The sequence below is a fragment of the Gossypium hirsutum genome, chromosome D10, assembly GCF_007990345.1.
Source record: "Gossypium hirsutum isolate 1008001.06 chromosome D10, Gossypium_hirsutum_v2.1, whole genome shotgun sequence".
NCBI classification, from domain to species: Eukaryota; Viridiplantae; Streptophyta; class Magnoliopsida; order Malvales; family Malvaceae; genus Gossypium; species Gossypium hirsutum.
The window spans coordinates 31,193,557-31,206,045 of NC_053446.1; positions in this window are offsets into that span (position 1 = coordinate 31,193,557).

Sequence of the window (12,489 nt, forward strand, 5' to 3'; positions counted from 1 at the left end):
GATCAGAATCTTCGAAACGATGCCGTTCAAACATGGATCCAATTGAAACAGAAATCCAATATAGCGTATAAATTAAAATAATAATAAAAATTAAATTAAAACAATACAAAATATAAAAGGACCTGTGGCGCAAATGGACCATTGAAATAAAATGCGCGGATCCTTCCCTCGGATCGGGTCACGACGCGGATATGAACCTCTAAACGACGCCGTTTTGAAATCATCAGATTGGCATCAAACAGCGACGTTTCTTTCACTGCTTATAGACCGAACCCTAGAGCATTAACAACCATTTCATTCTTCAAAAAACCTAAAGAGAAGTTTTCTGCGCCGCTCTGTACAACGATCCTTCAAAAATGGATCTCTGAATCCTCGCTCAAGCTCCGATTGCAACGGAGAGAACAAGGATCCTGTCACAAGGTATTTTCTTCCCTTTCTATCTCTTTCTCTTTTTTATCTTTTTTCGAACGATCAATCACACGAAAAATAGAAAAAGGGAGATTAAAAAAACGAAAACAACAAAAAAACAAAGTAAAAGTTTGAATCACCTTTCGTATTCTGATTTTTTTTTGATTTTCTATTTCAAATCTCCGTAAAAAAATACAGGGTTCGAGTCTTGGCTTATATAGCCGAAAATAAAAATAAATAAAAAGAAAAAAATACAAAGTCCTCTCTTCTGTTATTTCGTTTTTTCTTCTTTTGCTGTTTCTTTGTCTGTGTGCTGCAGGTACAGAGGCCAGCTGGAATGTATGGAGGTGCGTGAAGGCGTCGCGCGCGTGCGAGGGAGAGCAGAGAGGCACTACTGCTGCGGCGATGGGAGCCATTGCTGCTAGGGTTTCTTTGAAATGGTTTTGGGCTGTATTGGGCTAATGGTTTGGGTAGTTTAGGTTAAATGATTTGAGTTTTGTAATCAGGTTTGGGCTTAATTTATTTTGGTTTGTAATCTAGACTGATGTTATTGGACTTTTATTATGTATATATATTTTATATTTGAGTTTTAATATTTGTATCAGGCCGGGCAAATTTGGGCCATTACAACTAGAATTTAAAGTATATCAAAACTTTATATTTATCATGATGGACATCCATTTAATAAGATATTCATAACACTCACTCTTAGATGTCCATTGGTAGACAATCTTTTAGGAAAAACCCTGTGGGATAAAAAACCTAATGAAGAAAAAAGAGTACACAATCTTCTATTACAAGCTGGCTCGTTTAAAACCTTTACCAGGAAAACCCAATGGGATAAAACCTTGGTTAAAGAAAAAGAGTACAACTTGTTTTTAAACTCCCCCTGATGGCAACATTACATTACATCTTTGAGTTGACGCATTCCAATCTTGTGTAGTAGTCTTTCAAATGTTGAAGTTGGCAATGCCTTAGTAAAAGATCTGTTAAATTCTCACTAGAATGAATTTGATGAACATTTATATCACCTTTTTTCTCAAGATCATGGGTGAAGAATAATTTTGGTGAAATATGTTTTGTTGTGTCACCTTTGACATCAGCACCCTTCAATTGAGCTATACATACTGCATTATCTTCGTATAAGATAGTTGGTATCTTTTCCTGTAAAGGCAAATTACATATCTTCTGGATATGTTGGGTAAAAAACCTTAGCCAAACACACTCTCGACTTGCCTCATGCATTGCAATTATTTCTGCATGATTTGAAAAAGCAACAGCTAATGTTTGCTTTGTTGAATGCCATGATATGGCAGTACCCACACATGTAAATAAATATCTTGTTTGAGATCGACCTTTATGTGGATTCGATAAGTATCCAGCATCAGCATAGCCGACTAATAGGGATTTTGAATCATTTCAATAAAATAACACCATATCTCTCTGAAATATCAAAATACATGTTTAATTCCATTTCAATGTCTACGTGTTGGAAAATAACTAAATCTTACTAACAAGTTTACAGCGAAAGCTATACCAGGTCTTGTGTTGTTTGCAAGATACATCAATGCCGCCATGGCACTTAAGTATGGTACTTCAGGACCAAGAAACTCTTCATCACCATCCTCGCAAGGACGAAATTGATTTTTTCCATATAAGTTGATTGATGAACATGAATTTCATCTTTTAAACGCTCGATCTGTAAGCCAAGACAAAACTATGTTTTTCCAAGATCTTTCATCTCAAATTCTTTCTTTAAACAATTTGCTGTATTTTGGAGCTTTTCAAGAGTTCCAATAATATTTAGATCATCAACATACAACAATTATCACAAAATTTTATCCAAACCTTTTTATAAAGACACATGGACAAATTCGATCGTTTTTGTAACCTTCTTTTAACAATTTTCTCGAGAAACATTATATCCTTCTGGGATTTTAAATCCTTCAAGGATTTTCATATAAATTTCACTATCAAGTGTGCCATACAAATAGGTTGTAACAACATCCATTAGATGCATGTAAGTTTTCACGTACTACCAAACTAATAAGATATCTAAATATGATTGCATCCACCACAGGAGAATATGTCTCTTCATAATCAATGTCGAGTCGTTGCGAAAATCCTTGTGCTACAAGTCGTGCTTTATATCTTACGACTTCATTTTTATCATTTCATTTTTGCACAAATACCCATTTATATCCTACCGACTTTACACCTTTAGGCATTTGGACTACAGGTCCAAAAACTTCACGTTTAGAAAGTGAATTCAATTCTGCTTGAATTGCATCTTTCCATTTTGGCCAATCATTTCTATTTCTACATTCATCAATAGATTTAGGCTCAGGATCATCATTTTCTTTTTCTACTTCAATAGTAACATTATATGCAAAATTGTTGTTGACAACTATATTTTTCCAGTTCCATCTTTTCCTCCAAGTAACATAAGTTATCGAGATCTCTTCGTTATCATCATTTTCAGGTACTTGAATCCCTTTTGGGGTTTTATGATTATAATTAGTTATATCTTTGGCCTCTTCTTGGCAACTTGTCTCTATAATATAATCACCTTGAGTTTTTGCTCCTTTCCTTTTACGAGGATTTTTATCTTTAGAACCAACCGGTCTTCCACGTTTCAAGCATGGATTACTTTCTTTTGCACTAATAGTTCACCCTATTGGGATATCAATTCGTATTGGAGCATTTTCAGTTGGTATGTGAGATTTTGTAATTCTCTTTAGGTCATTAAATGAATCTGGCAGTTGATTGGCGATGTTTTGTAAATGTACGATCTTTTGAACTTCTTGTTCACGTTGACTTGTATGAGGATCTAATTGAGATAATGATGATTCATTTCATGTAAATTATTTTACTAGTTGTATTTTCTCTCCCCCTAAATGCTGGGAATATTGTTTCATTAAAGTGACAATCAACAAATCAAGCAGTAAATAAATCTTCAGTTAATGGTTCAACATACTTAATTACAGAAGGAGATTCATAACCAACATATATTCCCAACCTCCTCTAAGTATTTACTCCTTTCCTTTTATGTGGATTTTTATCTTTAGAACCAACCGGTCTTCCACGTTTCAGGCATGAATTACTTTCTTTTGCATTAATAGTTCGCCCTATTGGGATATCAATTCGTATTGTAGCATTTTCAGCTAGTATGTGAGATTTTGTAATTCTCTTTAGGTCATTAAATGAATCTAGCAATTGATTGACGATATTTTGCAAATGTACGATCTTTTGAACTTCTTGTTGACGTTGACTTGTATGAGGATCTAATTGATATAATGATGATTCATTTCATGTAAATTATTTTACTAGTTGTATTTTCTCTCCCCCTAATGCTGGGAATATTGTTTCATTAAAGTGACAATCAACAAATCATACAGTAAATTAATCTTCAGTTAATGGTTCAACATACTTAATTATAGAAAGAGATTCATAACCAACATATATTCCCAACCTCCTCTGAGGACCCATCTTTGTTCATTGTGGTGGAGCAATTGAAACATATACTGCACATCCAAAAATTCTAAGATGTGAAATATTTGGCTTCTGACCAAAAGCCAATTACATTGGGAGTATTTATTATAACTTGTTGGCTTGATGCGCATAACTGCTGCTGTATGTAAAATAGCATATCCCCAAGCTGTAATAGGGAGCTTTGTTCTCATAAGTAATGGCTTAGCTATTAGTTGGAGGCGTTTGATAAACGATTTAGCTAAACCATTTTGTCTATGAACATGAGCTACATGATGTTCAACTTTTATCCCAATTGACATGCAATAATCATTGAAAGCTTGAGATGTAAACTCACCAGCATTATCAAGGCGGATAATTTTTATTGCATAATCTGGAAATTGTGCTCTTAATAGAATTATTTGAGCAAGGAGTCTCGCAAACTCTTGGTTGCGAGTTGATAATAAACATACATATGACCATTTACTAGATGCATATATCAATACCATAAAATATCTAAATGGTCCACATGGTGGATGAATTAGGCCACATATATCACCTTGAATATGTTCTAGAAATGCGGGAGATTCAATCCCAACTTTAGTTGGTGATGGTCTAATAATCAGTTTACCTTGAGAACAAGCATCACAAGAGAAATCTTTGAATTCAAGAATCTTCTGGTTCTTTAATGGGTGCCTATTTGAATTCTCAATTATTTTTTGCATCATAATAAATCTGAGATGGCCTAACTGGTCATGCCAAATAGTAAAAGTATGTGGTTCTACAAACTTCTAGTTTGTAGTAACGTCTGCCTCAATTGCAGTAATATGTGTATAATATAAACCTGATGAAAAAGAAGGTAGTCTTTCCAAAACATATTTCTTTTCACGTTCAAAATTTGTAATATATAGATATTCAATATTTTTCTCATTTATGATCTCAATATGATATCTATTAATACGAATATAATTAAAACTCAATAAATTTCTTTGAGACTTAGTGGAAAATAAAGCATTATCAATGAAAAATTTTGTACCTTTAGGTAATAATATAATTGCTCTTCCGGAGCCTTCAATAAGTTTTGAACTACTCGAGATTGTATTAATATGAGCATCACTTATTGTTAAATGAGAAAAATATTTTTTTTCTCTTTGAGTATCGTATGTGTTGTAGCACTATCAGCAAGACATATGTCTCCATTGATTTTAGATCCAACAAAATTTTGTTGATCATTCATACTCTTCACAAAAATAAATAAAATATACCATTAGAAACGTTGCAAATATTTATTGAATACGTATAACTTGCAAAATAAGTAAATAAATAAACATACTTTTTTTTAATCAAGACAATGAACATATTTAAAATAATATAATGACAAGAACTTATTCTTTATGCAAGAAAATGAAACATACTTAAAAATAATATAAAATACTAAAATAACACAAACTTTTCTAATGATTCTCAAAGAAATCTGTCACATCAAGGTAAGTTATATCATTAAGGCCATGAATTACATCACTGTCCTCTTTTGCCTCCATTCATCATTTTTGGATATAAAATTTGTCTCAATATTATTTTTCTTCCCTTTAATAGATGCTTGATAAAGTTTAACTAAATGTTTAGGCATACGGCAGGTTCGTGCCCAATGCCCCCTTATACCACATCGGTAACGTAAATTCTCAATAACCTTTGAAGGATTATTTTGACCACCTCTTTCTTATCCTTCATTGCTATTCTTTTTCTGTGGTTAGAAATAACACTATTATGAACACCATGATAGCGATTATTAGTACGTCTTCGACCACGTCCCCCACTACGTCCACGACCATGACCACGATCGCGACCTTTATATTTTTTATGTCCATATTTATTGTGTACTGCAGCATTCACTTCAAGGAGTGGTGCAGTACCAGTGGGACGAATTCCATGGTTTTTCATCAACAACTCATTATTTTGTTCAGTCACTAAAAGGCATGAAATCAATTCAGAATATTTTTTAAAACCCTTTTCACAGTATTGCTGCTACAGAAGCACATTAGTAGCATGAAAGGTTGAAAATATTTTCTCTAACAAGTCATTATCAGTTATGTTCTCACCACATAAATTCAGTTGAGAACTAATTTTGAAAAGTTCTAAATTGTATTCACTTACAGTCTTAAAATCTTGCAACCATAAGTGCATCCAATCATAATGAGCTTTAGGGAGGATCACCATTTTATGATGGTCAAATATTTCTTTCAATTTTTTCCACAACTCAAGAGGGTCTTTCATAGTGAGATATTCCACTTTTAATCCTTTATGTAGATGATGGATGAAAGTCATTGCTTTTGCCTTGTCTTGATTAGATTCTTCTTTATTTGCTACTATAGTATTCCCTAGACCTTTAGCATTTAGGTGAATTTCAACATCTAACACCCATGATAAATAATTTTTGCCTGAGATGTCTAGGGCGGGAAATTCAAGTTTGGCAAGATTTGACATTATAATCACTAAAAAAAAACTAAAAAAATATTAGTAAAATAATAGTAAAATAATAGTAATCATATTATTTGTCAAATGTAATTATAATAATGTATTTAAGACAAAAAAAGGAAATAACATAATATAATTTGTGATATAAAATTTAGGATTACCTTATGCCAATAGAAAAATTAAATTCAATTCCTCCCAAGAACTTTAAACAAACTGCTGCACAAGTTTGAACCCCTTTTTTTTGTTAATTTTGGGTAGTCAAGCAACCAATTTGAATGATAGGTTAGAAAAATAATGAAAGTAATTCAACGGGGATTAGAAAATGATAGAAAGGAATTGAGGTATAGGTTTCAAAAAATTTTGGGGGGTATCAAATGAAAAATAAGAACGAGGTGGGTTTAGAAAAAAATTTGAGAATCGTGCTGATAACATGTTATAAAATAAAGAGAGATGGAGAGAATAAATAACAAAGAAAATATGAAAGCAATAGAGAATGTACTTTATTGATACAAATGGATGATTACAATGCTTCATTAGAGTCTCTATTTATAGGCATAAGAAATATAAAAAAAGTAGAGATCTAATTCTAATAACTATTAGAATTTAAAGTGCATCACAACTTATCTTTATCATGATGAACATCTACTTAATAAGAAATTCATAACAGTTATCAATTAATATTATTTTTTTAATAAATATCCATGAGATTGTTGTACTATAAGTCAAAAACAATTTAATTTTTCATTAAATAAACAAAGAAATTTATTCCTTGTAATATTAGAAAGGTATAATGACTTATTTAATTTTCTAATTTGACAAAAAAGTAAATTTATCCTTTATTTATTTTTTTCTTTTAGTCTTTAATCTTGTGATATTTATCAAATCATCTTGAAATGGATGGAAAAGTTAACATCTATTCTCTTTGCTGATGTGGCATATACGTGGATGAGAAATGCTTGTATGAAATAGTAATGCCACGTCATCTATATCCCTTTTTCAATAGTTTAATGTAATATTAGCAATTTCATCTTGAATTTCAGCATTTTAATTTGGATTTAATTTTTTTTCAAGATGAAAATGCTGATGTGGCATTAAACTATTGAAAAAAGGATATAGATAACGTGACATCACTGTTTCATACAATCATTTTCCCAAGTTTTATAAAAAAATTCAAATTTAATATTGTATAAACAATTATTGATATAATATTATTACCTGAATAGTAGTATTTATACCAATTCGCTTTATTATATATATTGTTTGTTAAGCTTTTTTTACACCAATTTTATAAAATAAATAATTAAAATAAAAAATGGTATTTATGCTCAATTATATACGAAAATGGGTCATTTGTGGAGTGAAAGGTGCTGCATAGGCGGCACCACCCTATTTTTTGACAAAAAATGTTTTTATTCTAAAAAAATTCAATATTTTAATAGGTTGTGCCATACTAATTGACAACATCGTAATTGACGGGTTTGGTATAAACTCAGTTTTAAAATACTAAAATACGACATAAAATACGAAGAGTGTTGCCAGATAGGTAGGTGGCACCAATCATACCTCCTTGACAGGCAGCACTGGTGACCCCTCCTTGAAAGGCGGCACTAGTGAGTAGATTTGAGGGACCTTATAACCATGGTCCCCCTTGTAGAGAAGAAGAAGAGAAACGGTAAAAGAAAAGAAGAGGAAACCAGCAATATAGAAAAAAAGAGGGAGAAGAAAGAAAGAAAGAAAGAAAGAAAAGAGAAGAAAAAAGAGAAAAGAAAGAAGAATAGAAATCTGTTTTCTTTTTGAAGAAGCATAAGGTATGTGTTTTTTTTTTAAATAGAAGGAATTAGGAATTATTATAAATTATTTTGTTAGTAATTTGTTTAGTTTTTTTATTGTGATTTGTTATGAATATAGTTTTTAATTTATTATAAAGTTATTTTGTTAGTAACTATTATAAATTAATTGTTAGTTAGTGATGACACCAAAGAAAAATAGATAAATACAGAAATTCGAAAAAAAATTTTTTGTCATAGATATTGGTAGAAATGGCAATAGATTTGATATTTCCTGATGAGATAACAACTTCAGCACAAAGGGAGAAAGCTGATAAGATGATGAGAAAATTGTAAGATTATAGAATGAAACCAGAAGAAGACATCGTTCAACACCTTATTACCGTGAATCAAAAAAATACAAGAAGTGTTATGGAATGATCATAAACTAATTAGAAAGAATAAATTGCAATACTTGACCCTTAGAGGGACATTAATAGAATGGGAGCATCAAATGATTTTAGATCAACTTTGGAAGACATTGGTACCACGAACCTATTGGAATATAGATATATACTTTGTGAAGTTTTTAATCTCTTATGGAGCAAGGAAAATAGAGAGAGAAAGTGTAGGTTCGCAAAAGTTGACTTAGAAGCAAAATGTTTTTGACATGCCATGGATGGATAAATTAGTTGTTAGGAAATTACCAAGAGAATTTATAAATTCAATGCCCGTTATAAAGATCGAAGAGGAAGAAGATCTTGAGGAATTTCCAAATTGGATTGTAGAAGATGAATTTCAAGAGAATTCAGAATTTAATATAGAGAATTTCCCGGAGGAAGATACAGAATCAGAGATGGAAGAAAACATAGAAATAGTTTAAGTGGTTAAATGCAAAGATAAAGTAAAAGTTAGAGACTAGAGAATGTGAAAAAGAGAGAGAGTAAATATGGTTGTACATGTACGAAATGAGAATTGTAAAAGTCTGAGCTTATGAATGAAAGGTTTTGCATATTGATATAATGTTGGTCTTTTTTTCAGTAAATTTTTTATTGAAGTATTTTTTTTTGATGTTCGAAATTGTATTAAGAATTTTTATTCCTTTTTTAATAGATTTAGTACTGAAGATGGATAATCAGTTTTTCGTATGCGTTTATTTCAACAGAGTAATTTTGACAACAATAGTTGGATGTATATTTGAATGTCGCCAACAAATAGCAATGAAATTTAATTGAAATATCTTGTTTGATGATATGAAGAAAATGATTAGTGCAAAAATTATTAGACGTTGTGGGAGAAGGATCTCGAAACTTTTCTAAAAGTTTTAGTTTCAACAAATCCCATCAAATTCACCGAGATGTAACTTGTCGACGATGAAGACATAGAGACAATGGTCGCTCTTTATTGTGGGAATTGGAGCAACCAAAATGCACCGATTCAGTTATTTACTGAGTTAGCTAGTGTGAAGCCAACTGAAGATCCCACTCCACTAGGTGAAGAACATGAGGCTTAAGAGCCATGTATGATGGTTTCGATATTGTACGTTGATAGTCAATCGACTGTACACAGGATCGACATCGATTTTAATGCTGCACCCGAGACTGATGCAGTTGGTGATGATGGATATGATTGTAGTGATCATTCTGATCACAAGGTCAACAGTGATAGTGATTTTGATGTGGATAAGGTCCCAAATGATATTGACGACGAAGACGTGAATGATGATGGAAACGTTAACGTGTCTTTAGTTGGGAACCAGATTTGACGTATTGTGATACACAATAATCTTGGGGCACACTTGTCACTCATAGACCCCAATGCATGCAGTCGAATTCTCGAAGTATTCTGATATACTACCTGCTCACAGGTTGGCTGTAGATTCCAATCCTTAGGAGTTGTTCGTGGGCCAGAAATTTAAAAGTAAAGAAGAGTGCGTATTTTCCATTAAGCAGTATATCATGAATGTGTCAGTGGGGTACAAAGTCTCCATGTCTAAACCAAAATTATATATTAAGGAGTGTTGGCAGTCGACGAAAGGCTGCAATTGGTGGGTAAGAGCCACATTTATCTAGAAGTCGCAGATATGGGAGATATAAAAAAATTTTGGGCCTTACAGATGCATTTCAGCACGTATGACAAAAGATCATTGAAAACTTGATTCCAAAACTATTTGTATATGTATCACGCCAATGGTGAAGGATATGTAAACCATTAAAGTTTCAGTACTGATTGTTGAAATGCAAGCACGATTTTAGTATCATATCGGAAAGCATGGATAGCTAAATAGATGACAATGGAGCAATTGTGTGGAGATTTCAATGCATCATACAACGAGCTATAAGGGTTGATAGTCGCTATGCGGGAGTACATGCCCGGAACTATCATTAAGTTGTTGGCATGACCTTATTACGGCCAAGACGACCAACTACAACTAGAAAATTTTTTTTCTAATGGATGTTCTGGACGTTTGATCCACGCGTGCAAGCATTTCCCTATTGGAAGTCATTTGTGCAGGTAGACTGGACCTGACTATTTGGTAAATATATGCATATCCTGTTTATTGTGGTTGCTTAAGACGGGAACAAAGACATGCTCCCGATAGCGTTTGCCATTGTAGACAAGGAGAAAATGGAATCATGAGAATTCTTCCTGACGAACCTACAAAGGTATGTTGCTAGTGAATCTAATATTTGCATGATCTCCGATAGAGGAAAATGAGTAATTTCCACCATTAGGCGCTTCAGTGTACTATGGAGATCCATTTACTACTTCCAACACATCGCGACTAACTTTCACTAAGAGTATAAGAATGTAGACTGACAGTGACAAGTTGTGAAAATGGGTAAAAGATGACCCTATCTTTTCAATATATGTTTTAATGTTTTAATTTGAGTCTATAACTTATCTTTTCTTAATACATCTATAGCATACAAACTAGAGCCACACCTTTTCTGGTAAAAGATGACTTGACTTGAGAGTGACATGGAAGGTGAAACAAGCACACTTTTTCGACAGTGGTTGGGTACCATAGAGCCTTGGCAATGGACTCAAAGTTTCGATGCGGGGTTTCGCTATGGTCATATGACCACCAACTTGGCAGAGGAGGTTAACTCTATGTTGAGAAAAATATGACATCTCCCAATTTCATCTATGTTCTCGGCAATGTTCTACAGGCTGTCTACCTTGATGCCAAGAATAGGGCAGCAGCAAGTCAACCAAATGGAGTCGAGACACGTGTTTATCGAAGATGTTAGGGATACAATGGTTGCAAATAGTCAAAGGGGATATCGATAAATGTAGAAATATATTCACGACATCTTAAAACATTTTGAGTTAAGGAGACAATCGATCGTCAATTTGGTATACCACTTAGGTTATATGGAGTTGATCTCTGAAACAAACGGTGTGATTGCAAGAGGTTCCAAACACTTCATTATCCTTGTGCCCACATCGTGGTAGCATGTGCGCATGCGTCGCTCAATATTGAACAGTTTATCGATGAGGTGTACACTCTTAAGCGCACGTTGCGGGCCTGGAAGAATGAGTTCCTCGTCTTCCTTGACCTGTCTACATGGGAGGTGCCTCCGACTACTTTCGAGTTTGTCCCAGATAAAGGGTTGCGTAGGAATTTGAAAGGTTGTCCGCAATCAACCAGAATCCATAATGAAATGGACATTACGGAGAAAACTGACGGGAAGCTTTATGAAGTATGCAGATTAGCTGGGCATAATCGGAGTAAATGCCCGCAGCGAACCTACCATATTGGACAATCGTCGCGATCGGGTAGAAATTAAGCTAATGTACTCTAATGTATCTAATTTATAACAAAGTTTGTTGCAATGAATCTAATTTAAATTTCAAAATTTGCTCCAATGAATCTCAATCAAATAAATACAAAGTTTGTTCCAAGTTTGTTCCAGCACATGTCATGTAAAATTAAAAGTTTATATTTTTGCATTTATATTTTACTACAATTAAATAAACACAAAACTTGACTATTTAAATTCCAAAAACCCTTAAAATTGATGGTTTAATGGTGTGGTCCTAAGGGTATATTTGTGGTGGTCGGCGTTCATGTTGCGGGTGATCGCGACAATGCATATTCTCTTTACCCAAACCTGGGGTGTGCTAAACATAGAAAAAAATCATATGCCTCAAACGTCATCGATGAACTTGGGCCAAGAGAAGTAGAGTATTGCAGTGGTAATGGGCCAGGAGGAGTGGAGTACTGTTGTGGTAGTGGGATGAAGATATCAAACTCTGAATGATATTCGTGTCCTAACGAGCCTGGGAAATATTTATCGACCTCTAAGTCCTGATAATAAGAACTATCCCCAGAATGTGGCTCTAGGTTTGGATCGGGTGCAGGAGA